The sequence below is a fragment of the Columba livia genome, chromosome 4, assembly GCF_036013475.1.
Source record: "Columba livia isolate bColLiv1 breed racing homer chromosome 4, bColLiv1.pat.W.v2, whole genome shotgun sequence".
Taxonomy (NCBI): Eukaryota; Metazoa; Chordata; class Aves; order Columbiformes; family Columbidae; genus Columba; species Columba livia.
The window spans coordinates 15902541-15930333 of NC_088605.1; the positions used below are offsets into that span (position 1 = coordinate 15902541).

Genomic DNA, 27793 nt, shown 5'->3' on the forward strand with positions numbered 1-27793 from the left:
AGAAGAGTTTTAGGGAGCATCAGAGGTTAAAAAAGCATACATGAGTGCCAAAAAATTAAGCTATTAATTATGAAATGAGAGGCTTTGCTCCACTGGAGAACTTTTAGAGAATTTTTTCATGCAGATGAGAAGGACACTTTTTCTGAGAAGAATCAAGACCCCATATTTGGGTAATTCCTTCTGCTTTGCTTCTTACCACTGGAACTTCAGTTAATTAACACCTACTCCTCTGAATTTGCTACTTTGTGGATGTAAGGGAAGCATGAAGGACTTCAGCACATTAATTGACAAGCATCAGATAAAACCTTTACCCCACATCCTTTAACAGCAGAGGTTGCTTTTAACAGTACTGAAACTGAAAGACCAAAAGTGTATTCAGATCAAAACATGAAATTAATGTATCAGGAAAGACTATAGAAAAAGGACAAGCATACCTGGATACTCTCCCTAACATACCCTCTAAGCTCTCAGAAATCTTATCCTAAGTCAGATGTTGTATCTACCTCTGTGTTTAACAGCCCTTGAGGATCTATTTTTTTATTAATTCCATTAATTGCCTTTTGCAGTCACTTTTAACATCCACTACATCCTGTGGTAAAAAGGTAAAAGCTTTCGCAGACTGGCTCACATCATGCAGCCATTAGAAGACAAATAGTGAAACTGCGAGAAATAGTAAATAGTTTTTCCATATTTGCTTTTTTTCTGGCTCTTGCATGGTTTTGCAGAGTTTTATCATCTTCCCTTCATTCCCCCCTTTTCCAAGTTACAACACACTAATCCAATCCCTCCTCACAAGAAATCAGGCACCTTTACTAGAAGGGTTTGATGGTCTTACATGATATTTGTCACTCTGCCATTTGCCCATAGAATTCTAGAGGAAATGCGAGTATCCAGTTGTATTATTTTTGCTCTATGGCTTAGTTCACATTTACACTCCATGTGTCTCTTTCATCGCAATAATAATTTTCAACATCTCATTGTCAAATCACTCAGATACTTAAAAAAAACCCAACTTTAGCTAAAGACCAAATAAGCAGCAGTTCTAGCTGCCTTTACAGATATTTCTGATTACCCACCAGGTTTTCCTATGACAATGAGCTCTGCTAGAACAGTGAAGTGGCTGTAATTCAGTCATTCCATGTGCCAGAACAAAAATGTACCCTTTCACCTCCCATGCTAGGGAACAGTTGGTTTTCACAGAGAACACGCAAAAAGTCATGTCCTGCTGATTTGGTTTACTAACTGTGGAACTAAAAATATTCATTTTGGCCTGTCAGAACAGCTGATCTTGTAATTCACTGCAAGATCCAAGTGACCCATGCACAAAAAAAGCCTTTGTTTTTTACCTAACCAATCCTTAATAAGCCAGTGCACTGAACAAGTGAAGAAAACATGTGACTGAGCTGCAGCTGGGAAATACTCTTTCTCCCGCTCTCTTTAACTGCACATTTGAAAAGAGAAGTCTGCTGATATTTACAGTCAGAACCAGATTTTTGCAATGTGCTAATGCAAAATGCATGTAACAAATGGGAGCTTCTGCCTGCACACAGGGTGGTCATCAGCTTGTCAACATCTTTGCTTAGAAACTAAGGTTGAATTGCTTGCATCCAGATACCTACCTTTATCTGGCAGCATACTTTCTCTTACGTACTCTTGGTTAAAAGTCTGAAGAATTCTTAGATACATCAAATAGGAGGAGTTATTGCCCTACTTTGAAGATTCTTTGAGCTTTTTTACCTCTGACTAACCTTATACCTCTACCAGAGAGAACTGGAAGTGAGCAACCACGAATCTTTACTATGTAGGACAGAGCTGAAGCCTGACAAACTGAGATAGTTAACACTCCAACAGGGTCAGGAGAAGGGCAGCTGCTAGAAGCATCATCCAAAGCATCAGCAATGATGCTGTGGTTCTACCTGTCTAACGAATTCATCACATGAGTGAGTGATGCTAAAGGGTTACCAAGAGCACAATTATGGTAAGCTGGAATTAAAACACTGTGCAGGTGGTCCAGATCTTCCCCTGAGATGTTGCCATTAGAGTCAGTAGCATGTTATTTCTAAAGAGAGGCGATGGAATAAGGTTGAAGTTGTACATCCACACTGAGACTGCAGGTTTCTTCTGCCTTGGAAACAGCCCATCACACATGCTCAGGTGAAAACATGCCTGTTCAACACTGGGAGTAAGTGGACAGTATTTTTATGCCTTTTCATTCTATGTCTGGAACAGCCTTCAAGTGTGCGGTACACTGGACCAGCAGACTACTTTGAGAGCTATCAAGAAAAACAGAAGTTAAAACTACAAAACCAGAAGTTCTGAAACCCAAATTGTTCCAATAAAAGCTGCTGACAAACATAGTAGAGAAACATCCCAGAGACCAGTGAACTAGTGGCATGTGATCAACCAAATATGTGGACTTTGCTATGAGAGGTTAAGAAATAACCACCCTCCCTCTGACTAGTGCATGTTTGCACTTTGGACGTCAGTCATGAAATCCTCCTGGTTCTGTCCATTTTCTGGCTGCTCCCATGCAGTCAGCAGCACACCAGAGACTGTCAGGAAAGATCACTGAGCTTCAAAGCACATGGCTCTGGAGCATTCAGCTCCATTTAGTTCTTCTAATATAGAGGCTTGTTTTTGTTTAATTTGCTAGAATTCAATACTATCATTGTAATCTGCCAGAGATACAGCCCAAAGGGTAACATTTCCATTTAAACACTTTAAATGCCACATACAGACTTATCTAGATGCTTGCATGGAATCTTCATTGCTTAGAAGGAGAGGGATGCTTAGCTCTATGAGTCTGTAGTGGAAGAGAGGAAAAGGCACAGTGCCAAAATATTTCAGATCAGATCACCATCATGAGCTCTGCTATCTCAGAAGGGAAAAAAAATAAAAAATTAATCTTGCCTGCAGGTGGGCAAAATTCAATGCTGCCAAGAAAAATGCAAGCAAGACTGCTTTTACCTCTAAGAAAAGTGTCTCCAGCTGCTGCATTATGGTACCAAACAAGTTCCACATGTCAGATGAGGAATGCAGTGTGGTGCTGAAAAAAAGGAATGGCAAGCATCATCTGTATTCTTATAAATTCAGTAGTTGCCTAGAGAGTTGCTGCCATTGAAAGAAGCAAGATTACTTCTCTGCTATTAATAAGGAAACTTGACAAGACTGAAAAGGGCTTGAAGGAGCTTTCATTAGAGAAGTTTACATTCCACAGTATCTCCCAGCAAAGCAAATGCAGCACCGAAACATGTAGGTACCCACCATCCTGTGACTGTTTGCCAAAAAAATCCGTTAAATAGAACCTAGTTCTTGAAGAGGAAAAGGCTGGGGCAGTCTCAGATCTGCATCTTTTTGAAGCACTATTAGGCACTGTTTGGCTTCACTTCTTATGAAGACTTCAGAGCAGCTCTGTTGGTGAGTGGGGGGATCAAATGTATACTGGACAGCCCTGCATGAAGCAGCCTTGAAATCTGTGCTATGAAATCAGGGAAGACTTGTTCTACAGCTATGCTGTCAGCACATGTAACAAGATCTTCCAAGGCAAGGACCATCTGTCTGTGTCCACACTCTTCCAGCCGATGGGTAGTGGCATGAAATGAAAGGAGGATTAAAGGTATCGGTAAGGAATCCCCTGGCACTCGCAATATGCAGCATTTTGCTTTGGTATATACATATTTGCTTGTGGATGTGAGAGAAGGGAAGGGGCCTGTTGTGATGTTCAGTGAACTCTGGGGCTTTCATCTACCTGGGTTGCCTGCCTGGCTAATGCCAATGCCTTCTCTAAGCACAGAGTCTCATGAAAATGAACAAACTTCTGCAGAATGGCAGGGAGGTGAATATGCCAAGCAGCTCATTAGTGTAATGTTGGTGCATTGCTCACTGTTCAGATGCCAGGTCCCATTTTGAGCCTGGAGGGTATGCAGAGGGCAGGTAAACAGTTAATGAATACGGTTCTTTGAATTGGGTGGCTGAATCTGTGCTGAACTTTTAAATCTTTTATAGCTGTGATATTTCAGAGTCCTAAAAATGAATCAGAGCATCTGACAGGTATGCCGTGAAGTTCCATATACAGGCCGTGCCAAGATTTAGCACTGAGCATTTACCTTCTGATATGCTGATAAAGGGAAAATGGTTTATACAGAGGGCTATGGGCTGTTTTGCACCTGAAAGAAACTGGTAATATTGAGCTTTTTACTGTTTCTTTTCTCACCTAGAAAAAGTCCATTGAAATACATGTAGTGGTTTCCCAGTACTACCACAAGCAAAAGGTTACTTCATCAATAAAGTGATGTTGTCACTCGAAGACTTAATATATACATTACCAAGGATGTGGCACTCAAGGTCAATATTGAAATACAGTCAGCAGTGTCCCAAATGTTAAAATAATCCTCTATACTTACATTGCCCAGTTCATCTCAAAACTTCTTCCTCTCTAAACAAACAGGGAACAGTTAACTAGCCTAAATTATAGCTAGATTGCAATGCAGCCCCTTTGCAGTATCTATTTACCATCCTGCAGATCAGAAAATGATAGAACTCCTGGAAAAAGAAGTAGAATTTTCCAAGGAATTTCTCATTTTTCCAGAGCCAAAGAAAAATGAGAATGTAATGTTTCATTTTTATATAAAACAGCACTGCTGCTTAGGTTTCTGCCTTGAGTTTTACAGATTCCCAAGTCTGTGTTTGAATCTGTAACTGACACCTCCTGCGTTTTCTGGGCTGCCACTCACTGCCCCCGTTGCCGTACCCACATGCAGACACGATAAGCTTTGCTGTTCCTGTAGTGAACCTTGCACAACACCCAGCTGCCGGCATCCCCCCTTATCAAAGCAGTGTGGACCATGGAGTTTTTCATGACCCAGCTGGATGATGCCCTGAGCAAGCCAGTCGAGCCTCATGGCTACTTTGAGAGGAGGCTGGGCTAGAGACCTGAGGTCTCTTCCAGCCTGACTTAGCCTGTGATCCTGCCTACCTGCTGCGGTGTGCAGCCTCTGACACTGGGGCAGAGGCAAGGGTATAAGGAGAGGCGAACGAAGAGTAGCTCTAACAGGATGGATTTGCTTTCAGAAAGAATTTGTGTTACAGGAAGAAAAATCTCCCGAATTCGCTACTCCAGAGACTAATCTTTAATTTTTCCTCAGGACAGTAGATCTTTTTTTTTCAATTATTTCCTCTCTAGAAAATTATCACATACAGAACAGGAACTGCTGACAAGGTGCATGTACATTGTTCTGAGGCAGGGTGTAGGGTTTTTTTTCCAGACATATGCCATAAATGTGTTTTTGTGATGTGGTATTGAGAACTCCTGAAGCTCATCTAGACATCTCCAGCTGCACCCCAAGCCCTGTTGCTGGAGTATGAGTCCCTCTCTCCGTCAGTGGACAGAGATATTCTAACTTCTGAGGCAGACATTTCTGTTCAAGTCCATATTCATAAGAAGTAACCATAAGAAAAAAAAAAGGTAGACATTCACAACGTTGATCTGTCAGAGAGAAAAAAATCCTGTACCTTCCTTGATTTGAGAAAATGTACACAGAGAAGCAATTAAAAAAGGCTTAACTTAAATTGGTTTTCCAGATGAACAATGGTTTGGATAGCAGTGATTGCATATATAACATTTATCCCTTGGGTTAAATGATACTCTCTTCCAATTCTCCTTAATCCCATTACAAAGTCAATAAATATTTCTTTTTTTTTTCCCCCAACTCTTCTCCAGCATTGTTTAGAAAAAAAAGAAGAAGAAGAGGGGAGAAACTAAATTTAGAACTTGAGTTTGAGGAAGGCTGCTCTCTCTGGAAAATCTTTGCATTAAAATTGCTCATCTGATCTCAAACTTCCTCTCTCACTGGCATTTCAGTCGTTCACTCCAATGAGTGTCAGAGCCCATATGATGTGTTATGCTTCACTGAGGGACTCTTGGCACAAAGCAAATAACAACATATAGGAAAAACTTCCAACAGTGTCCTCTGTATTCTGCCACCGTACAAATACCACTCATATGCAGAGCTGCTACAGCTCTTGAATGTTGGTTTCCTATCACTGTATTGGATTATAAAACATTTTGAAATCTTCTAAAAATTTCCAGCTCCTCATTTTTCAGCTGCCAGTCTTTGAAATTTGACAGGCAAAAAGTCCTGTAGTCATTAGGTGCTTTTCTTTGGCTATGTATGTAATTTGTGTATATATATAACTATATGAAGCAGGTTTTTTGAAAGCTACTTAGTGATACCTTAATTATATAAATTATTAAGTCAAGTCCATTTATATCCATAACTGCAGCACATGATCCATCCCAAAGACAACTGGATGGACTGGAAAGAAAAAAATCTGTCTGATCTCTTTTATCTTAAAGATTTTGATGTCTTTTGTGGTTCCCAGTGTATTTAGTTCATTTACAAAATGTCTACCCAAAGCAGCACGGTCAACTTTTTGCACCTTTTTTAAGAATACCTCTGTTAAAATACCATCAGAACACAGTCTGGTTTTATGACACTCATTGACAATCAACAAAGCTTTTTTTGTTGCTTGAACTGTGCTTATCAGCTAAACCACAAGTGGGAAGCACAATAAATGCTTCAGAACAATGCCATCAGATACAGAAACTTTGTGATTACTCCTGTCCAGCTAACTATTAAAACTGCAGGTCACAAAAGATTAAAATTCTGCCTTGACTGGGTTCATTTTTTAATAAAGAGGGGGAAAAGGGGCAGGGAGCCTTGGGAGGATCAGAAGAACAGATTAGCTGTCTATGGAAACACTAGTTATGTATCATTAACTCCACTGAAGCTATTCACGGTTAAAGGTGAAAAATGCCCAAGTTGACATTCCTTCCTCCCATGCTGTCAGGGGGGAGGCCAGACACGAGATTTTCCACTTCATCTCCCAGTTGCCTTTTATATACAGGCTCTCAGCAAACTGCTCATGTTGCCACAACAGAGTCCTTGAACCTTCAAAGCTATCTACAGAGACAGACCCTTATCCCCAATCAATACTGCTCAGCAAAGAGGCACAGGCTGCCCACACATATCTCTTTGCAGGACCAGAACTTATGTTTTCAGTGACTGAATTTACTTTTCATAAAAGGGCAGAATGTCATCAGGAAGTAAAACCCAGCTAATGGCAGAGGAGGTGATTTTTCTCCAGAGGAGAGAGTTCTGCGTTAGGTCCAGTCTGAATATCAACATGAATGACCTTAAGAAGAAAAAGCTACATTAGTTCATTTTTCAAATAACAGTAAGTACTAATGAAGGATAAGAGTATTGTGCAATTCAGATCATGAGCAAAGAGCAACAAAAAAAGAAATTTGCTTGAAAACACGACACCCATGAGAAGAATCACTCATTCTGTGGACATGGACAAGGAGTGGAAAATCTGAAAAGCATGACCCTCATGGAAGGTGGGAGTTAGGCACAACTAAGATGTTTTAAAAAAGGCTTAAGACCAAAAAGGCTTGATTGGAATGCTCTCATCAACTTTTTCCTCAAATATTTTTTTAAGAGAGGAGCTTAGCTAAGCCTGTGTGTGACTCCACTGGCCAGAGAAACTCCAACAGAGTTGGTTGCAGAACCAAAGGCAAGAATGTTGTTTCAGTGCAGTGATACCTCCAAGCTCCACCGTGCAGCCCAGATAAATTTTTTAAGAAGTCATTTGTTCAGGGATACCAGTTCTTCTGCTGCTTTGGGGATCCCTGTATGCTTTTGCCATGTGGCGCCCCACAACTCTAAGGCAAGTCTCTGCACAACACATACTGGTGCATAATGGCTTCTTTAGTAGATCAAAGTGACATTTTTAGAAATAGGAAGTTGAGGAGTTCATGATGGTCCCATGATGTTTTTCTTAAAAGTCATTTGGTTTCCAAGGGTATGCCTGCACTTTGTGTTTAAAGAAGATGTAAACTTGTTCTGGTGAGGGTACCGATAGGAGGATTGCCTCCCACAGAGGTATTGTCTGTATTAAATATGTATAGCCTGACTAAACAAGATCCATAGGGAATATAAAGTGTTTAAATAACTGCATTGTAAAGACAAAGAAGAAAAACCAAAATTAAATAATACGATAAAACATCTTTGATATTTGCATACTTTTGTCATTATGTTAATACCAGACCTGAAGACAGTCAGTAGGGAGGAATTCTGCATAGACTAAGAAATGGTCCCTATGAAAGTCCACAGAACTGTAACATATTCCTTCCAATTTCTTTCTCTATGTTTGTCTTTAAAAGCCAATATGAGATTCAGAGCCCCCTACAAAAACTCAGTTGTTGAGATGTGATTTATGAAATGTCAACAACTGTGAATATACACTAACATGCAGCAAGCCAGAACATGTCTCTGCTGCATCATTTGTACTGAAAGCCATGAGGGGAAAATATGGGGTCAGTATCCACATTATAAGAATGAAATACAAACCGAATGCATTCATGTTGCCTACTTTGCAAGGCCACTCTTTGTGTTTAGCTTCATGAAAAATCATTCAGTGTTGATTATCAATGCTGCAACATTGATTAGCCAGACTACAGGCAAGCTGTTTAAAGCTGAAAGGATGAGAACAAAACTCCTAAAAATGGCCAGAGACAGCAAACAAATATATTTCCTTGGTTGACTCCTGGGAGAATAAATGTCTCAGTGCACGACACATACGCTGTGTGACACACCATCATATGTGAGACATGGGGCTCAGCCAACATAATATTTCTATTCTTATTGCTTAGGAAGTAAATTAAGACTTTGTTCATCTGCTATATCAGGTGGAGATTGCTCAACCTAAACAGGGTGGAGGCAGGTCTATCCCCTCTTGTGCCTTTAGGACGAGCATAAATAAAATTCTGGAACATACTCCTTGCAAACTCCCCTTCATGTTTTCTTTGCAAGGATGGAAAATGCTGCTGTCTGCATACAAACACACAGCCTTATATGTGAAACAACCGGGGAACCATTCACCAGGCAAACTGGATGCTGAAAAGGCCCGTTTGTCTCTTGTGCCCAATACCAAACCCTTGAGCCTAGTGTCAAGCAGTCTGTCATTTGCAGGACTGCACAGTCTGAGATGTCTTAGCCTTCAAAGCATGGTAGCACTAAGAGGTCACTGATTCACTGTCGACATAGAAACCTTCTTACACAGTTTTTCTTGCATAGTGGAGAAACACACGTCTCTTTGGTAACTCCACATTGCTGTTAGGGGTATATAAAGATATCCTCAGCATCCAAGCAGAAGCAGTAATGTTGCGAGCCAGCTAAATCCCCCAGGCACACCAGACCAAGTAGGAATACAATCCATTTTAATTTAATTTTAGGTATTACAGACTGGAGATTTTCTTAACTTTTGTTTCGATCTTCATTGTAATCAACCATAAACATCCTCCAGTAACCCTCGTTACACATTGCTATCAAGTTTTCTTTACTGTGTTTCATGTTGGCTATTCCCAGTGCAGTGTATGTTAATCTTTTTCAAAACAGGCCTTGAGCTCACTCTAGAGTATAAGAAGGTTTGCTTCTTTTTCTTAAGGGAAAAATACAGATGATCTCCTTCCAAGTAGAGATCAATCATCTTTAAAGAAATTCTGTATTGGATTGTTCCCTTTTTTTGCTTAGTTTCCCTTTGAAATAAGAAAATAACATCTTCTTGGGGGCTATCACAAGTCAAATGAAGCACATGATTGGGAAAAGACAGCACGAAATCACCAAGGGCAGATTGTGCTTCACAAATCTGATTGCCTTCTACAACAAAGCAACTTGTTTGGTTGATATGGGGCAAGCAATGGACATTATCTACCTGGATTTCTCCAAGGCTTTCGATAAGCTTTCCCACAACCTGAGAAACCAATGCATTACAGGCTACATAAAGTGGTCTCTGTGTTGGGTGGGGAACTGCCTAACAGACCATACCCAGAAGGTGGTGGTAAATGGCTTCTTTTCAAACTGGAAACCTGTCACGAGTGGGGTCCCATGAGGATTGATACTGGGCCCAAGACTGTTTAACATCTTCATAAGTGATCTGCATGGTGGGATCAAGTGTACCATGGTGAAGTTTGTCAATGACATAAAACTCAATGGGGAAGTGGACACTTGGGAAGGGAGAGCCACCCTGCAGGAAGACCTGGATAGGCTGGAAGAGTAGGCTAAGAAGAACTTTCTGAAGTTCAACAAGGACAAGCGTAAGGTCTTGCACCTGGTAAAACATAATCCAGGAGTGCAGCACAGGCTGGGATCTATCTAGCTGGGAAGCAGTGCTGTGGAAAAGGACCTGAGGGTCCTGGTAGACAACAAGCTCAGTATGAGTGAACAGCATGCTGCTGCTGCTTCAGCCAGTGGGATGCTGGGCAAGGGCATCATCAGCAGAGACCCACTCAGGCAACACCTCATATTCATGGGGTTCACATGACCCCACTTCTCAAGCTTGTCCCTCAGGTGGGATCAGGTTTCTGATGCATTCACCTTGTTTGCCTAAACATTGGCATTATAGCTGCTATTTCTCAGTGTACTTATCCAGTGGGCTGTCCATGACGTGCAGAGACAAAAAGCCTGAAGCCCACAGCTCACTCACAGCCCAGAAGACAGGCTGGTAGGAACTACTCAGACAAGCTGGCAGAAAATATGGGCATTTTTTTCCTGAGACTTTTTCCATCATTAACTACATATTTAGGCGCCCAGAATCAAGATGTAAACATGCAGTAGGGGTCCATAATTAATCTTCTGTATATGCCATATGGAAGACTTGTAAAATGTATAGAAATAGGTCTTCTCATGTTAAACTGAACCAGGTGGGTGTTGAAATTACTATGCTCTGCTTATGATTCAATCTCATAGTGGTAAAAAACATTCCCAGCAAACTATCATTGCTGTATGTCAGGGCAGATCTTCCCTGAATACCAGACGGAGTCTTTGTGCAGAATTTGACTGCAGAACAGGCATGACCAGCCCAGAGCAATCCCTGCAGACACACAGCTTCTGCCTTTCATGCCAGCAGCACAGCACGACAGGCAAGGGGCTGCCGGGGACGCATCTGTGCCATGTCCCTGGCCTCAGCCCCATTTGCAGTCATTTCTCGTCTCCGTTAGAGCACCCCGAAGCTGTGGGTGCTGTCCCTGGACACTACAGCTTCCCACGAAAGGCTGTGCTGTGCCCAGCCACTCACTCCTGCACCCCATCTCTGACTTGCCTGGCTGCTCTTTGGCTGGACCTGGGGATCTGCTTCTCTACGGGCAGCCCTTGCAGTTTAGCAGCTCTGAGCTCTCCCTCACCAAACTCTTTGTCCTGATGCTCTTGAAGCCAATTTCATTATGCAACTTTCCAAAGCTCTTGGGCAATCTGCTTTCATTCTCCCGCTTTCCTTTCCTTATCAGTATTTATACTCTTAACTCCAGTACCTCATTCTTTACACATGGCATGTCCCTCTTTCTAATGCTTGATTACTTTTTGCACTCACTTATTCAGAGTGACCTTTTTCACTCCTAGTGTATTTATCGCTAGATGGCTCTCATAACCCTTGGGCATATTGTCATTTATCTTTCAACCCATTCAATTTTCTCCCCTTCCAATTCGTCTCTGCTTACTATCCCTTTTGTTCCTCCAAATATTGTGCTGCTGAAAGCCAAGCATTTTAAATAGTAAAAAAAAAAATAAAAAAAATGTTGCCTAGCTGTTTCCCCACTATTCTGTTTCCAGTGGTTGTATTTCCTTAGAGAAAGAACATCCAGATGCTTTCAAGATGAATGATTTAAATGTAAGATTGAGGAAAACAGCAGCAAGGCAGGAGCTGGAGGATGACACAGCAGAGGGGCTGGGAGGACAGCATGTTTGCTGCCTTTGCCATCCAGCTGCCTGTGCAGTAGATGGCACAGAAACATCAAATAGTGTCAGGCCATGTATGATTCACCTGTCGTATCTTCCTCGACTAAGCCAAGAACTGATTCATTCTAGAGAGAGTCTGAACACAACATCTGGATCTTAATAATCCATGATGTTTTTGAAGCAAAGCTTCGCATAATAGTTCAATCCTTAAATCTAATCCTCACTTCTCCTCTGATGCATTACAAAAGGAATTAGCCACACTCTAAATTGGAAACCGTATTGTTCAGTTCTTTAATACAGCTTGCGCTATATATATCTAGCTAAATCTGCTGCTAACATGCTGGTTTCAAAGTAACTTTGTGGAAAGTGGACTAGATTTTTTTGTTATGATGGACAAGCATCTTTTGCAACATAAGCAGAGCCCAGAACCAAATTAATTGGAATTTTTAGTGCCTTCAGTATTCTTCTGGCCTAGACAGACATATTTTTTGAACCCCAGTTGCAAAGGCTGACTACAGGATGGACTCCAAGAGCTGGCAGCCTTCTCCCTTGTACAATGAGTCAGTCAAATCAGCCTCTTTGTTCTGTACAGAAAGATAAAATGAAATTGCCTTTTCTTCCCACTTTAAGATATAACATAACCTGAACAGACAGTTACTAAGGATCTTCCTGCTCAACCAAGATGATAACTGCAAAATGGAAGTTATGACTGGGAGTAAAGTATCAACCAGCTGTGTTGACTGAACTGCAGTGCATTAACTTATCCATTGCACAGAAAAAGGATTTTCAGCATTGATAAATGTCACAGTCTCAAAATATCCATCAGCCTGAATGTACAGTTATGTATTTACTTAAGGAAGTTTAATCCCTGAAAGAAAGCCTTGGAAGTAAGACACACAGTAAAACAGATATACTTGCACAGTGACTGACATCCATCACCAAGATTTTAGTCTACTAGGGTAAAAATGTAAGGATCAGTGGAGAATATACCCACATTTCAACATTTGGGCAGATCGAGTAACAGCTGTATTTAAGTCTATATGGCAGTTTGTTTCCACCAAACATTTTTCCTACTGACCAGCCAAGGCAATTCAAAAGTCCTACTACTCTGCAGGTCCCCCTTTCCATTTCAAGAGGTGAAGAGCACACTTTATCTCCTCCCAGCCCTGGCAGAAGAGCTTGGCGCCTCTTCCTTCCTGCAGGCAATATGTGAGAAGCTTTCTGTGCTTAAATTAAGCAACATAGGTCAGTGTAAGCCTCCTGTGTTCTTCTCTTTCTGCTTCTGCTGGGCTAGTGCCAGCTGAGCTTCATGAAACACTGAGTATTGAGTTTAGCACTCCAGCATTGTGTGCACCTCTTGGGCCTGTTGTTTTAGGCTGCCGACAGACTCAGGCATGCACCAGCTTGCACTTACATTAGTCTTGTCATTTTTTCCCTTGCGAATATAGCTGATAGAAACTTGTACTGTCTCATGAAAATAAGTATAAATACTGATCTGATCTGAGCCAAGTATTTAAGCAAGGGCATGTAGTACCTGTGGTTTAACCAGCAGAGACAGCTGTGTAACATGGAGACAGCAGCAAATCCGATGGCTAGTAGTCCCATTTTCCTGCTTTTACCCTAGTATAACAGTTTCACTATAATTGGATGGCAGTGGAGAGGAATTCACATGACATTTTCCCTAACACATAAAGAATAATAACATGATACAGGCTTCATTGGGCTGCAACTCTGGATGAAGTGTTTCAGTAGTTCTATAAATATATTTATTTGTCATTTTTTTGCCATTCTCATTAAATGAGCATTTTAACATTTTCCTATATTTGAGTTGAATCAGAAGTGTTAAAGTTCTGTACTCTGTTTCAAAGCCTAAAACAATGCAGTGCAAACAAAGTACCAGTGTAAAATAGTGAAATATTGGTATCTTGTGTAGAAACTGTGTGATTCAACCAGCGCTGCACTCATCCACTGAGTTACATGCAAAGAATCTGGCATCCCCAAATGAACTCATTTCATTCTCTGAGTATGCCCTGGCTTCTTTTTTTTTTTTGAGCAGAAATTATATCACATCAACACCCATTGCTTTTGGCCATGGTCTGGTGAGGTAGGTTAGCCTAACACAGAAAAATATCATGAACTCAGGAGCAGCTGGTTAGCTTACAGCCCTTTTGGTGACTAAGTCTTTGATTTTGGTTCCAAGACGAAGATGCAGGAGTCCAACTGGAATTAACTCACTGCACACTTTTCTTCCCAAGCCCACACATGGGCTCTGATATGTGACACGTTTCCCATGGCAGCTCCAGGTGACACATTTTTGCTGTCAAACTGGACAGGCTCAAGGAGATCTAATTTGTGTGTTAAAGAGTCATAATGGTAGAGGAAGCAAACTACAGATAACCCATCTTTGTATTCAGAATACCTGCCAAATATGCCTGATTTCCTTGCTTTTGGGAGAAAAGTCTCAACTGAGTGTGGCAGGTGTGTGGGTGCAAGGAGAGTGGTGAAGCAGTGGTTAAACCTGGATTTGAAGCAATTAAAGTTTCAGCAGTTGGAGGAATTTCATATGTGTTTTAAATGTAAACTTACTTAGGAATTCCCAGACTAATTTTTATAGGTTGAATTATTTAGAAAATACTGTTTCCTCTAAAGGATTCTTTCCTCAGGTAATTGATAAATATTTATAACCAGACTCCCTCATAATGAAGATTTTTGCCTGGGAATAACAATTAAGAGTCTTTGTCAAAATCCCAAGTTGAAAATAACTGTCATTCAAATGTTATTGTTTTTGAGTATGTGTAAAATATTGCCTTCCAAGATCCAAGGAAAAATCTTTGTTGGCAAGTTGTTTGAAACAATGCCTAACTAAATGTGAAGGGGCTTGTCTTAACAGCATACCAATGAAGTGTAACTGGCAATCAGGTGTGACTTGTTTAACAGATTAACAATATGTTTCTCTAATAGGAAATTTGTTACTCCATATTCAGCATTGAAGATTTGCAGCTACTTAAAAAATCTACAGAGACTTTCAACATAATTAAGGTTAAATTTACTTTGAAATCCATAACAGCCATTTAAAAGCAAACTAGCAATATTATACATCTGGAAAATCACACTTTCATGAAATTCTTTAAGCCTTTTGTTAAGGGTAACTCATTTACCCCTAAAAAGTAAATGAGAATTCATTGAACTATCAGTAACAGCTGTATCTAATTCTGTATTTTTTTGTGTTAAAAAATCAGAAGTCTTGACCTTGTTATTTGACTTGTAAAAATTTCTAAATACAAGAGGAATAGGAATTTGGGGTTATACAGATAATCATAATTCCTTCCATGCCAAGCTACTGATCTGTTCCTATTTGCTGATTCCACAAATTACTGTGGCATTTGTCAACTTGCTGCAGGTGGCCATTTCTGTACAAGAATTCTATGCTTACTCAGCTAACTAAATAGACACCTCTCTCCCATCCAAGCAGCTGAGATTTCATGGCCTTTGTGTCAACAGGTTACTTTTTTCTGTAGCCTGCATCTGCTCCAAAGTATCCCAAAGCTGCAGAAACATTTGATGAATGAAAGAGCCTTTCATGGAGTCTTGTTACTAAATGCTTTTGTTCTTGCTGCTGCTGTTGTTTTATCTCCAAACATCTGTATGCTATGTAGTATTGCAAGATAAATACACCTCCTCTGTTTTTAGCAAAGATTGGCATTGTATGGCATAAACCAAAACATGTTTAAAGAAAACATGACAAGTGTTCATAAAATGCACCTATAGAAGACCATCTTCAGTCTCTAATTTCAAAACCTAACGGTGTTAGATTTCATTCTTTTTTTCTTAGCAAAACTATTAATCCAAATGAATGCAGATCTCTGAAAGAGCCACTTCCATTTCAACAGGTGCTTCAGTTTTTTATAGATAGGCAATAAAGCTTATAAAAATTGTTTGAAAAAGCCACATTATGAAGAAAATGGATAATCAAAAGGAACTGAAAGGAAACCTCACTTTGGAGCACATCATCACGATGGACCTCCTGAGGAGAGGATTTCTGATGAAGTACTCTAAATGCATCCTCTACAGAATGGGAAAGTCTTATAAATGCTTTTCTATTAGTGATCATTTTAATTTTTTAGTCTTGGAAATTCACATGGAAATTCACAGGCTAGTAGAGGAATTCACCCTCTCATCTGGGCTGTCTGTTTTTTTTTTTTTTTTTTTTTTCCTCAGATGACTTATATTTCTAAATCTCCTAAGCAACAAGTCAGCTACAGCTTCCTTTCAGAGACTATTCTCACCCTGAATTTATTTATTGTGTAAGAGTCTGAAAGTTTTTCATTAAGCAAGTCATAAGTGTTCCTTTCCCTTGCTGAACAGGAACTGTTCCTTTTCTGCTTTTATCCATTTGGGTACCAGCAGATTCCCACCCTCTTTAGCATGTTGATTCCTTCTACCTTTCCCCATAATGTCCTTCCTCAGTGCTCTTTAAATCCTTTCCAGCTCTTCAGTATCACTACGGTGACCAGGCTCACCTCACTTGTCTTAGAATAGCTGAAGCTTTAATGATCAGCTGAACCAAGATGCCTGCATTAAAGGTGGCAAAAATTAGATGAGTTAATCCCAGCACAGGTGATCAGAAAGGATAATAGCACCATCAGCACCCTCTTTTGGTAAGATTTAATATGATATGTTTAGTTTACGTTGAAGAATCCTGTATGTCACAGTACACTTAATAATAGCCATGTTTTATGCGGATCCTTAATTTCAGAGGAGAGTGAAAAATCATATAATTACCACATTGGCCCAGAATCAAACATTTGTAGAGAAGACAAATGGAACTGTAGGAATTGTGGCCAATTTTTAGCTTTTCAACAAAAACAAAGAAATTAATATTATCAGACATTTCATTAAGAGTCATAGGAGTTTTCTGTTAAGTTCAAGTAAGGTTAAAGGGTTCTTAGTATTTAGGATACCATATGGATATATCATATATCATAAAATGCATGTAACATAATGCACATCTTACTTTCTTTGAAGTCAGCTTTATTCACTTTGAGATTTTAGATTTTTTCAAAGTTAATTTTAAAGCCAAATTCCATGATGGTGAAAGCAACATGGACTGAAACCAAAACATTTATGTCTTATCATAAAGCCAAAGACAACGTACCACCTTCTCCTGTTTCTGATTCCAGCAATAAGTGCTGAAAGTTTACAGGGACATAGCATAACAGAATACCTAGCAGTATAAACAAAAAGGTGATACTTAGGCACACTTCTATTGTTAAAGAATATTGTTGTATTTAATCCACACATACAGACACCAAATCTGAAAAGATTTGAAATATTTTTAAATTAAAAGACAAGTTGTCACTAGGATTCATTTTCACAGAAGAAAAAAAAAAAATCTTCTATTGTAAATCATATAAAATATCCTGAGCAAAGCCAGTCAGTACCGGCTCTTTTAGTATGGAGAAGAAAAAGGCTTATTCTAACCCAATGAACATCTATCAGAGTTGAAATCATATCATAAGTTGTTAAATCCTACTGCACCTCTGTCCTGGTTTTGTTAAAAACAAGACCAGTTTATCTTTCAGTGAATTTTTCGTTCAGCTAAGTTCTTCTAAGTAACTGCATTTTTCTGAAGTTGGATACATATTTTTGTAAACAGACATAGCAATGGAATGTGAGGTCACTGATAAGAATGTACATCCCGTAAGTAAGAGGGGAAGGAGGAGTGAGCTGAACAGTTGACTAAAATTGACCAACTAAGTATTCTATCCCATCCACGTCATATATCATACAAAAGTGGGAGATCATGAGGGTCTCACCCTCTTTGACTATGGCTGGCATCTGGAGAGAACCCTGCCAGTCATCCCTGCGATCTGAAGCCTAGTGACAGATCCTGCATCCCTAAATGCAGTTCCAGTTAGCTGCAGAGTCCAACCCAGGACTTCTGGGTGCCTGCCCTGCAGCTGCTGGAGCAGCCAGCTCTGATTTGCTGGGAAATTCAAGATTGGTTTTGTATATTTTGTGTCATTTTCTCTATTCTAATAGTAGAATTAGTAAAACTTTTTTAACCTTTTTCCAACTTGCAAGTCCTCTCTCTCTTTGCCTCTCTTTGACCTCCTATTCCCTTTCCTTAGTGGGGAGGGAGGGCTGGTGGGGCGGGGGGAAGGGGATAATTCCCTCAAACAATAAAGCAATGCAATCCATCAATATTTTTGGAGTGACTGGGAGATCCCAGGAACTGACTGTAGTAGAGGCTGAAATGAGCCTAACTGGAAAAAACTGGCAAAAACATCCCATTGTGACTGGCCCAGATGTACATCCTTGGCATGGACTACCTCAGGAGCGGGTATTTTAAGGACCCAAAAGGGTATAGGTGGGCATTTGGCATAGCAGCTGTGGACACTGAGAATGTTGAACAGCTGTCTGATCTGCCTGGTCTCTCAGATGACCCTTCTGTTGTAGGACTGCTGATGGCTGACAATCATCAGGTGTCAATCGCTACCACGACAGTGCATCGCCAACAATATTGCACCAATCAAGACTCTTCAATTTCTATCCAGAAGTTGATTCTTCAAGTGGAAAGCCAAGGTATGATCAGTAAGACTCGCTCACCTTTTAACAGCCCAGTTTGGCCAGTGCGTAAGTCTAGTGACGAGTGGAGACTAACAGTAGAGTATTGTGGCCTGAATGAAGTTACACCATCATTGAATGCTGCTGTGCCTGATGTGCTAGAACTGCAATTTGAACTGCAGTCAAAGGCATCTAAGTTGTATGCAACAACTGACAGTGCTTATGCATTTTTCTTTATTCCTTTAGGAGCAGAGTGCAGGCCACAGTTTGCTTTCACCTGGAGGGGCATCCAGTACACATGGAATCGCTTGCCCCAGGATGGAAACACAGTCCTACCATCTGCCATGGACTGATCCAAACCACGCTGGAACAAGGTAAAGCTGCAGAACACTTGCAATATATTGATGACATCATTGTATGGAGTGACACAGCGAAAGAAGTCTTTGAGAAAGGTGAGAGAATAATTCAGATTCTTTTGAATACTGGTTTTGCCATAAAACAAAGCAAGGTCAAGGGACCCACATGGGACATCCAGTTTTTAGGAATAAAATGGCAAGATAGGCGTCGTCAGATCCCAATGGATGTGATCAACAAAATTGCAGCCGTGTCTCCACCTCCTAATAAAAAGGAGACACAGACTTTCTTGGGCATTTTAGGTTTTCGGAGAATGCGTATTCCTGACTACAGCCAGGTTTTGAGCCCTCTCTATGGAGTGACTCAGAAAAAGAACCAATTTGAGTGGGGCCCTGAACAACGACAAGCCTTTGAACAAATTAAGCATGAAATAACTCACGTGGTGGCCCTTGGGCCAGTTCGGACTGGACCAGATGTTAAAAATGTGCTCTACACTGCAGCTGGAGATAATGGCCCTACCTGGATCCTCTGGCAGAAAGCATCAGGAGAAACTTGAGGTTGAGCCTTAGGTTTTTGAGGTCGAGGATACAAAGAATCTGAGGCCAACTATACTCCAACTGAAAAAGAGATACTAGCAGCATATGGAGGGGTCCAAGCTGCTTCAGAAGTGATTGATACTGAAGCACAGCTCCTCCTAGCACCTCAACTGCCGGTGCTGACCTGCATGTTCAAAGGGAAAGTTCCCTCTACGCATCAAGCAACTGATGCTACATGGAGTAAGTGGATTGCATTGATCACACACCGAGCTCAAAAAGGGAGTCACAATCACCCAAGGATCTTAGAAGTGATTACTGACTGGCCAGAAAGTAAAGATGAGTAGGAAGTAACACGTGCTGAAGAAGCACCACTGTGTAATAAACTTTCAGAGACTGAAAAGCCATATGCACTGTTCACAGATGGATCCTGTCGTCTTGTAGGAAAACATCGAAGGTGGAAAGCTGCTGTGTGGAGTCCCACACAATGAGTTACAGAAGCTACTGAAGGACAAGGTGAATCAAGTCATTTTGCAGAAGTGAAAGCCATCCAGCTGGCTTTGGACATTGCTGAAGGAGAGAAGTGGCCAGTACTTAATCTCTATAGTGACTCATGGATGGTAGCAAATGCCTTGTGGGCGTGTTAGTGTGGAGGGGGAACAGAAGCTGGGGGGAGGGGGGGGGGTGAGGAGGGAGGGGCAGCAGAGAGGGTTAACAAAGCATCTGCCATGGTTTATTGTCACCCTGCAATTAAACAGTGTCAGCCTGCTAAGTTTGGAAGGTCTTCTAATTGCATTTTTCTACTGATACTATTAATTAATATTAACTTAAAACCAAGTTTGTCTTTCACATATATTCAAGTAATTCCAATGACATCTGTGAAGATGACCATATTGCCATAACTGTTTTGAAAAGTCACTCACAGAAAAGGTCAGGCAAGTCCGTTGGGTGCATACATATTTATATAGAGAGAAACACATAGACTTGTAGATAAATACATTTCTTAGAACTCCTAAGAAGAATGTGTCAGACCCACACAAACAAGATGTTCTGGAGTTCTTGGGCTGAAGAGGTCAAAACCAAAAGATGCTGCCTGCCCTGCTCATTCACTGCAATGGTCTCCTGTCAGCCCTGGAAGTGACCCCATCCATCAGCAAGAAATGAACACCTCTGTGCCCACCAAAGCAGATGTGAGATGATGATTCTCAGATAATCATGAAAACTAAAAACCAGATAAACCCTTTTTGGTCATTCATTACATCCCAATAGCACTACAGGAGCTCAAATATGAGAGGAAATACCTGTCATAATACATTTAACCTATAAAAGTAGAACAAACTCAGTGATACATTTTAAATTCCTTAGAATCACAGTTCTCTGAATAGGCATATAGATTTTTGGTTTTCAAGCCTTGATCGCCAAATACTTGATCTGACATGGTGCCATGGAGCTCCAGACTTAGGTTGTCTTGACAGATACGTACTGACGAAGTTTTGTGTAATGTTATGCCTCGTGATTTTTAAGGACAATGCCATATAATTAATGAGATACAAGTGCCATACATGCTCAGGGAAGAAGATGTTCATATGTCTTTGTGTGCATATATTCATATATATGAATTCTGTGTGTTTCTACACACAGGTATACATATCTATAAAATGTAATCACAGTAATAAATATTTTAATTAAAAAAATAGAAAAGGTTTTAACAAAGAGTTTCATACTCTCTAGTCTCCCTTTATAGTTCCTCTATGTATTTGCATTAACAGAAGAATAAAGCACAGCTACTGTATTTAATCTGGAAGTTTCATTGTGCAAACTAAAAATATAAATTAATAAAAATGGTTTGCAAAACATGCTGGACGACATCCCCAAGTAGCCAGTGTAGAGACTATAATGCCAGATTAGTACTCAGGCCAAGCAGATCAACTCTACAAGGTTGTCAAAGATTGCTGATGTCATATATTAATCAGTCTTTATACATTTTAGATCGAAAGTGTTCTCCCCAGAAATAATGCATGTGAGAAATCCCACAGGAAGTCATATGAAAGTCAACAGGACCAAGGAAGTGTCATGAATCCCCAGGTATCTTAACAAAATGTAAAATTTGAATTACCTAACACCATAAGAGGAAACAGTTTGTTCAAAGAAGGTGTCATTGCAATTGTCTCTATCGTATTTGTCATATTGCCGGGTTTTCACACTCTTTTCAGCCCATAGCACTTACACTGCTCTGATTTTACAATTCCAAAAACCAACTTGCTATGGAAAAGACAGAGGAGCCTGGAAACCGAACTGACCATTTCTGTCTTCATCACAGCACAGAGTGTGTCAACTGAGAAATGCAGAGCATGCTGGTAGAAGACAAGATGTTAGTAATGAGCTGAATGAATCCCTGGTGTGACTTCACTCAGTTCATTAGAGTTATCCCCAGGATAAATTTGTCCCAACGTACTGAAGACTCTAAAAGTTTTGAGCTGAAGAGAATAGCAGTGCATGGAAAAATGACAGTCCTTGCCCAAATATGTAAACTGGATTGTTAAACCAGTGAACCTCATTCCAAATTATGTTTGCAGCTTGTTTTTGATATAGTCTCTCGAATCACTTGTACAGTTCCCGAAAGTGTTGCATGATCCAGCCAGCAACACGGTGCATTAATAAGCAATGAGCTATGCAGTCCTGTCAAAACAAGCTCATTAGTAAGTTGGCTGCTGGGTTTTTGCAACCACTAGCTCAACTTTGGCAATATAAACAAGGGCACCTACAGGGAAGTCCCACAATCTGTCTGTACTTTAAAAGATTTAAGGACTTATTTTTAAACATATAAATAGGACCTGGCATCAATTTTCAGCGGTGCAAGTACAAAATAATTTTCTAAAAGTCTCACAAAAGCTTTATTGCAATGATTAGGTAGAAAGTTTCTTTTCATGTGATTAAAAAAATATACTGTAATATGAAGAAGAAATTACGGTTCCTGATATGTTGTTAGGCTCATAAAACCTGACTCTAGCTTTTCAGGACTGTAAACAAAGGGAGGCACTTTGATGCTCTGATGATTGGATGATAATTAGAGGGCCACACAAGTGCATAATATAGAGAGAGAGCATAATACCTTAAAAGTCCTTGTTCATGAATAGCTCACTGATGGCTTCTCCAGTGATTCAGCCAGGCTTGTCCATGAAAATTAAAGGGTATCGTGCCTAGCCTTTGCAAGGCTGCAAGGACGCACCCAGACTACCTTGGGCAAAAACTAATAAGTCCCATCGGTCACCTCAGGTAACAAAGTAAACTGCTAGAAACCACTAAAACATTTGAGTCTAAAGAAATAGTATCAATGGAAGAAGTTTGGAATGCATTTATTTGTCTTTGTAAACATCTATATGCATATTTTCTGAAATTTCTTTATACTTGATGAAAGTTGTTGAATTTTATTTATCACCAGACGTGGAATTTCAGAGGCTGCAGTAATCCTGCTCAGAGGCAGTGCAAACCTGTTGAAACCACCTTCCCACTGTCTTCACATAGTAGAGTCCTGCCTGTTTCTACATCACCAGCAATGATGTTGGCTTTTGAAACTGCCTGCTTGGCTGGGAGTCAGCTGAGCATTTTTTTGCCTGCAGACTCTGCCTCCCCAGTTGCAGCCTTTGCCAGCTGAAAGCTGCTGTACCAGTGCTCCACCTCTAAACCATCTGGAAAAGAGAGCTCTTTCACAACCTCACCTCCACTGGTAAGTGCTTTGTCATGAAGATGTGGTACTTGTGCTGTATGAGAAGACTTGGCTTTTCTGAATGCGTTATCTTTGACCTATGAAGCTCTAATTGGTAAATTGCCTGCCGGCTGTGGACATCACCTCTCTCAATGAAAGAAACACTGCTTCAGCCTCATTACTTCCATTCCAAACGTTAGAATGCATTTCATACCTGGCCACCAGACATGGACACCTCTTTGCAATAAGAACACATTGGTGTCTGTAACTAACAGGTTTGATTTCATTATCTTTTCCTTGGGCCCTTTTCCACACTATGTTTCTGCAAAGGCAGATCCACATAGCGACTTCTGAGGTGAGAGGAACAGGTGAAAAACTGCATCAGAAGAGGTAAAACTTTGGCCTTATATCTAAATACATACTCTAGATTATCATCTACTTCCTAGGACAGTTAGCTGTAGAAAAAGGAACTGGGCCCTTTCATTTTCACTGAAGTACTCAGATTCAGAAGTAGCAGTATTCACTTTAAGATCAGAAATTAAAAGTACTCTTTTGAGAAAGACAATAACTATTAATACTACTTTCTAACTGCAGTCCTGGCTGTAATACTGTGACACCAGCAATTTTTATCCAACATCCAAACTGTGTAAATGTATATATATTTTTTCAATGGCTAGTAGTATAAAACCTTGTATTTTGTTCTATTATGTAAACTTTCCCATTCTGGTGACAGACAATTTATTGCAGTACTTCAATGGATTGTAATGGCTGTAGTAACTGTGCAGTTAAGTGCTGTCTTTAAAAAGTAGAACTGGCAAAATATTTAATGAAGCATTTGGCTTTCTGTGTGACGAGATGAGAGCACCCTGTTGTATGCCAAATCAATCTGATTTTGCACAATATATCCATTCAAGCAGCAATTCTAGAGGCTGGAGAGCCAGCGTTGCTGAGAGACTAGATTTTCTAGGCTGCAGAGAAAATACTATTTCCAGATGTAATTTCCAAGTACTAAAAAGTGCCATTTACTCTCGGAGACATGGATTTGCAGTATGATTTGGGCAAATTGTGTGGAAGCTCTTCAATCTTTGCTGGAAGTCTGCAAGAATTTTCTTCAATGTTACTGCTGCTACTATGGGTTTAACACTGCAATATCAATATTTAACACTGCTAATTCCCTAGGAAATGTATGTATTGCAATCATACTCTACAAGGTGAGACACACTGATTGGGTAACTGCTGAGAATGAGCAACTAGTTCCATGTTACATGTGGAAGAGTCATGCAAAGATTTTTTTTTCCTCCCTGTTTTTTGGAGGTGGGTTTTTTTGTTGTTCAATGCTTCCTTTTGGCCAGTTTCTGCTTCATGTTCAATTTCAACACAATTCATTTCCATGCATTTCAAGAGTACAGAACTTGACAGGAGTGATCTTTCATCTAATGTCATTAAGGAAAATATCACAATTATTCCTTCATCCAGACACCAAAAATCCTCCATAAATTTCTTCTGTGAATAGCTGTAAGAAGGACTATAGCATCATTAAACTCTCAGCATATACCATTTTACTGAAGTAAGAGCTTATTCCTGTGGGTCCCGGATCCCACAGTTATCTCAGACTTCTGGCCCTGAAAAATCGACTCAAGGCAGGCTTTCTACAAGTTTCTTCATACCAGACTTCAGTACGCATTGTAGATGTGCCTGCAAAACACTGGCAGAGTTCATAAGTTCCAATGCTAAGTGTAAGAGAAAAGCAGTGATAAAGCTGCTGAGGTCTTACATTGCCATGTTCTCATTCATAGAAAGAAGCAATAATCTACTGTTTTTAAAGGCACAAGTGTTGTCACCTGCAATGTTACCAGTATTTTTATCACCCTAAGTCTCTCTTTGATTAAACAATAATTAAATGATGTCATAGGATTGGTATTTTTAGATGATGTCTCAGTCCCTTTTGTGATACTGGAAAACCTTTGCTGATACCAGCACACAAACTGGAAGCATTCGGTGACTGGAGTCTAAGAGGAACAAACTTTCACAGCTTGAAATCAAAGGTTGGCCTCTGCTGCCGGTGGAGCAAGGAATGCCGTGTCCTCTGGTAGGTGAGCACTGAGCAGGCTAAGCAGAGGACAGCATGGCCACCTAGAAGAATCAGTATGGAAATGTAGAAACTCTTTCTAGATCATAACTGCAGAACAAAATACTGTGAAAAGGTCAATGGCAGCCACCAAGGCTGCCATGAGGTGAGTGGGTGGTGGAATGTCATCTCATGCCAGAGGCACAAATCACAGGAAAAACAAGCACTTGGAACAGGTGGAAATACAGACAGCCACCTCCCCAAAAGCAGAAATTACTCATAGGTATGCACCCACCAGTAGACCATGCTGCTAACTCAATGCATCTTTTTCCTTAAGAATATCACGAAAAACAGTTTGAGGCCACCCAGAATTGAAATTATATGATCACTCTCTAAGAAATTTTCAAGCCAGACAACTTTCACAATGGGTATCAATTAATAAGTTGCTTTTCATCTTCAGAATATCGCAGAAACATGAACTGGGACAAGAAGGCTGCTTAGAGCTTACAAAGTCACTCTGCAGCAAGAGCAACAGTGCCACAAGCAAGAGGGACCCTGAATTTTAGCTGGAGTGTGATTGAGGCTATGTCTGTAGCAAGGCCGAGCCAGCTCCCAGGCCCCTTTAAGCAAACAAATAAAGCAAAACAAGATTTGTTTAGTGCTGCTACCTCTTGCTCTTTCACAGCTCCTAGAATCCTTTTCTGTTGGTGGTGGTTGTCTTTTAATTGGAAAAGAGCTGGTATTTTTTATAGTCTCATAAATTTTTAAATAACCCCTGAGCTTAATAAAGTCTTTTCTTCTGCTCCATGTTCATAACACCTGCATTTAATCAAACCAAACTCTCCTTTTTTCCATCTTTTGCATAGCTTTCCTGCATGCGTTCAAAAGAACTTGCAGTCCCCTTCCTTTGACTCAATCCTTTATAACTGTTCTTTGCAGATACCAGCAGTTCAATGGTTGTCACCCAAGATAAGAACATTTCTGGATTTGAATTCTCAATAATGAGCCATTGAAGACATACCCATTCCAAGAAGAAGGATGAGTTGTCTGGAAAACAGAAGAAAAAATACAAAATGTCCTGCAATAATTAAACTTTCACTTTGCTGCAGAAAAGAGGTGGAATTAATAAGAAATCAAATACAGCTTGCTTTTTAATCCAGCTAGCTAACTATATTTTTGAAGAAGTTTAAGGTTCTGCCTCATTGTGAAAAGTGGTTCATTATACTTCATATAAACATTACTTACTGGAGTAATATACAGAAATAAGTCAAAACCACATGACCACTTCTGCAGGGTACATTGTTTTGGACCATTACTGTGGAACAGCACACACATTTCACTCCAAAGGGAACATGTTGCACATGTAAAAGTAACAGCACTGTAAGAAAAATTGCAGGGGAGTGGGCAAAGAAGAGGTCTCAGAAAAAAAAAAAACAACAATGGGGGGGACATGGAGGAGGGGTTTAATCTCATCTATTATATTTTTTCTTTCTGAATTATTTTGTACATTAAAGGAGATACCACAGTAGAGAAGCATGGGTGAGATTCACAGCATGATTTTCCAGGGAGGCAGCTCATTCCCTCTTTCTGGTACAATTTTAGCAGGAAGGTTAGACACAGCACAATAAATCTACAAGTAGATATCAAATAAAAAAGATGTTGCTGCAAATGAGGCAAATGATGAATCCTTAGAGAAAGAAAATCAGAAAGAAGCAAATGGCAATCATTTAAAGCACTGGAAGAATAAAATTGTTGATTACACTTTAAAACATGAATAGAGCTGAAAAACTGAAATTCAGTTCCAGGAGGAGCTGGAAGCCATTGTGCAGGAGGAAAATTATGATACAGTTGCCATCACGGAAACATGGTGGGATGACTTTCACAACTGAAATGCTACAATGGATGGCTATCAACTCTTCATAAGAGACAGGCAAGGAAGGAGAGATGGCAGGGTAGCCATATATGTCAGGGAGTGTTTGAATTGTCTTGAGCTTAATGATGGTACCAACAAGGTCAAGTGTTTATGGGTAAGAATGAGGGGGAAGGCCAACAAGGCAGATATCCTGATGGGAGTCTGTTATAGACCACCCAACAAAGATGAAAAGGCAGATGAAATATTCTATAAGCAGCTGGTAGAAGTCTCACAATCACAAGCCCTTGTTCTTGTGTGGGACTTCAGCTTACTAGGTAACAGCTGGAAAAACAATACAGCAGAGAGGAATCAGTCTAGAAGTCCAGGAGGAGTGTGTGGAAGACAACTTCCTGACACGGCTGGTCAGTGAGCCAACCAGGGAAGGCATTCTGATGGACCTGTTTGTGAACAGAGAAGGACTTTTGGGTGATGTGATGGTTGGATGCCACCTTGGGCATCACAATCATGAAATGATGAAGTTTTCAGTTGTCAGAGAAATTGATGAGGGTTTCAGCAGAACTTGGACTTCTGGAAGGCAGACTTTGGTCTCTTTAGGGGCCTGGTTGACAGAGTCCCTTGGGAGACAGTCCTGATGGGTAAAGGAGTCCAGGAAGGCTAGACATTCTTCAAGAGAGAAATCTCATTTCCATGCACTCTCACATTTTTCTCAACCAACTGTTTCAGCATTGGCATCTCTCAGTTTAAGCCTAATAATATGATAAATCATCACACAAAAGATGTGGGGCTCTTCTAATTTGCAAGACAGTTTTCTCAGATTGTCTATGCTGCAAATAAACCCACAACCTTGATTGCAAGGAAAACTATAACATATGAACAAAAGATTTAAATCTTATCCCATTT

At 40.2% G+C, this 27793-nt stretch overlaps 1 long non-coding RNA gene across 1 annotated transcript; it reads left to right on the forward strand.

Annotated features, from left to right (window-relative positions):
- Nucleotides 1-22574: 22574 nt before the first annotated feature.
- LOC135579464 (uncharacterized) lies at nucleotides 22575-26133 on the forward strand. The gene is made up of 2 exons (XR_010472613.1): nucleotides 22575-22973; nucleotides 25960-26133. It is a non-coding gene; the product is annotated as an uncharacterized LOC135579464 (long non-coding RNA).
- Nucleotides 26134-27793: the final 1660 nt, after the last annotated feature.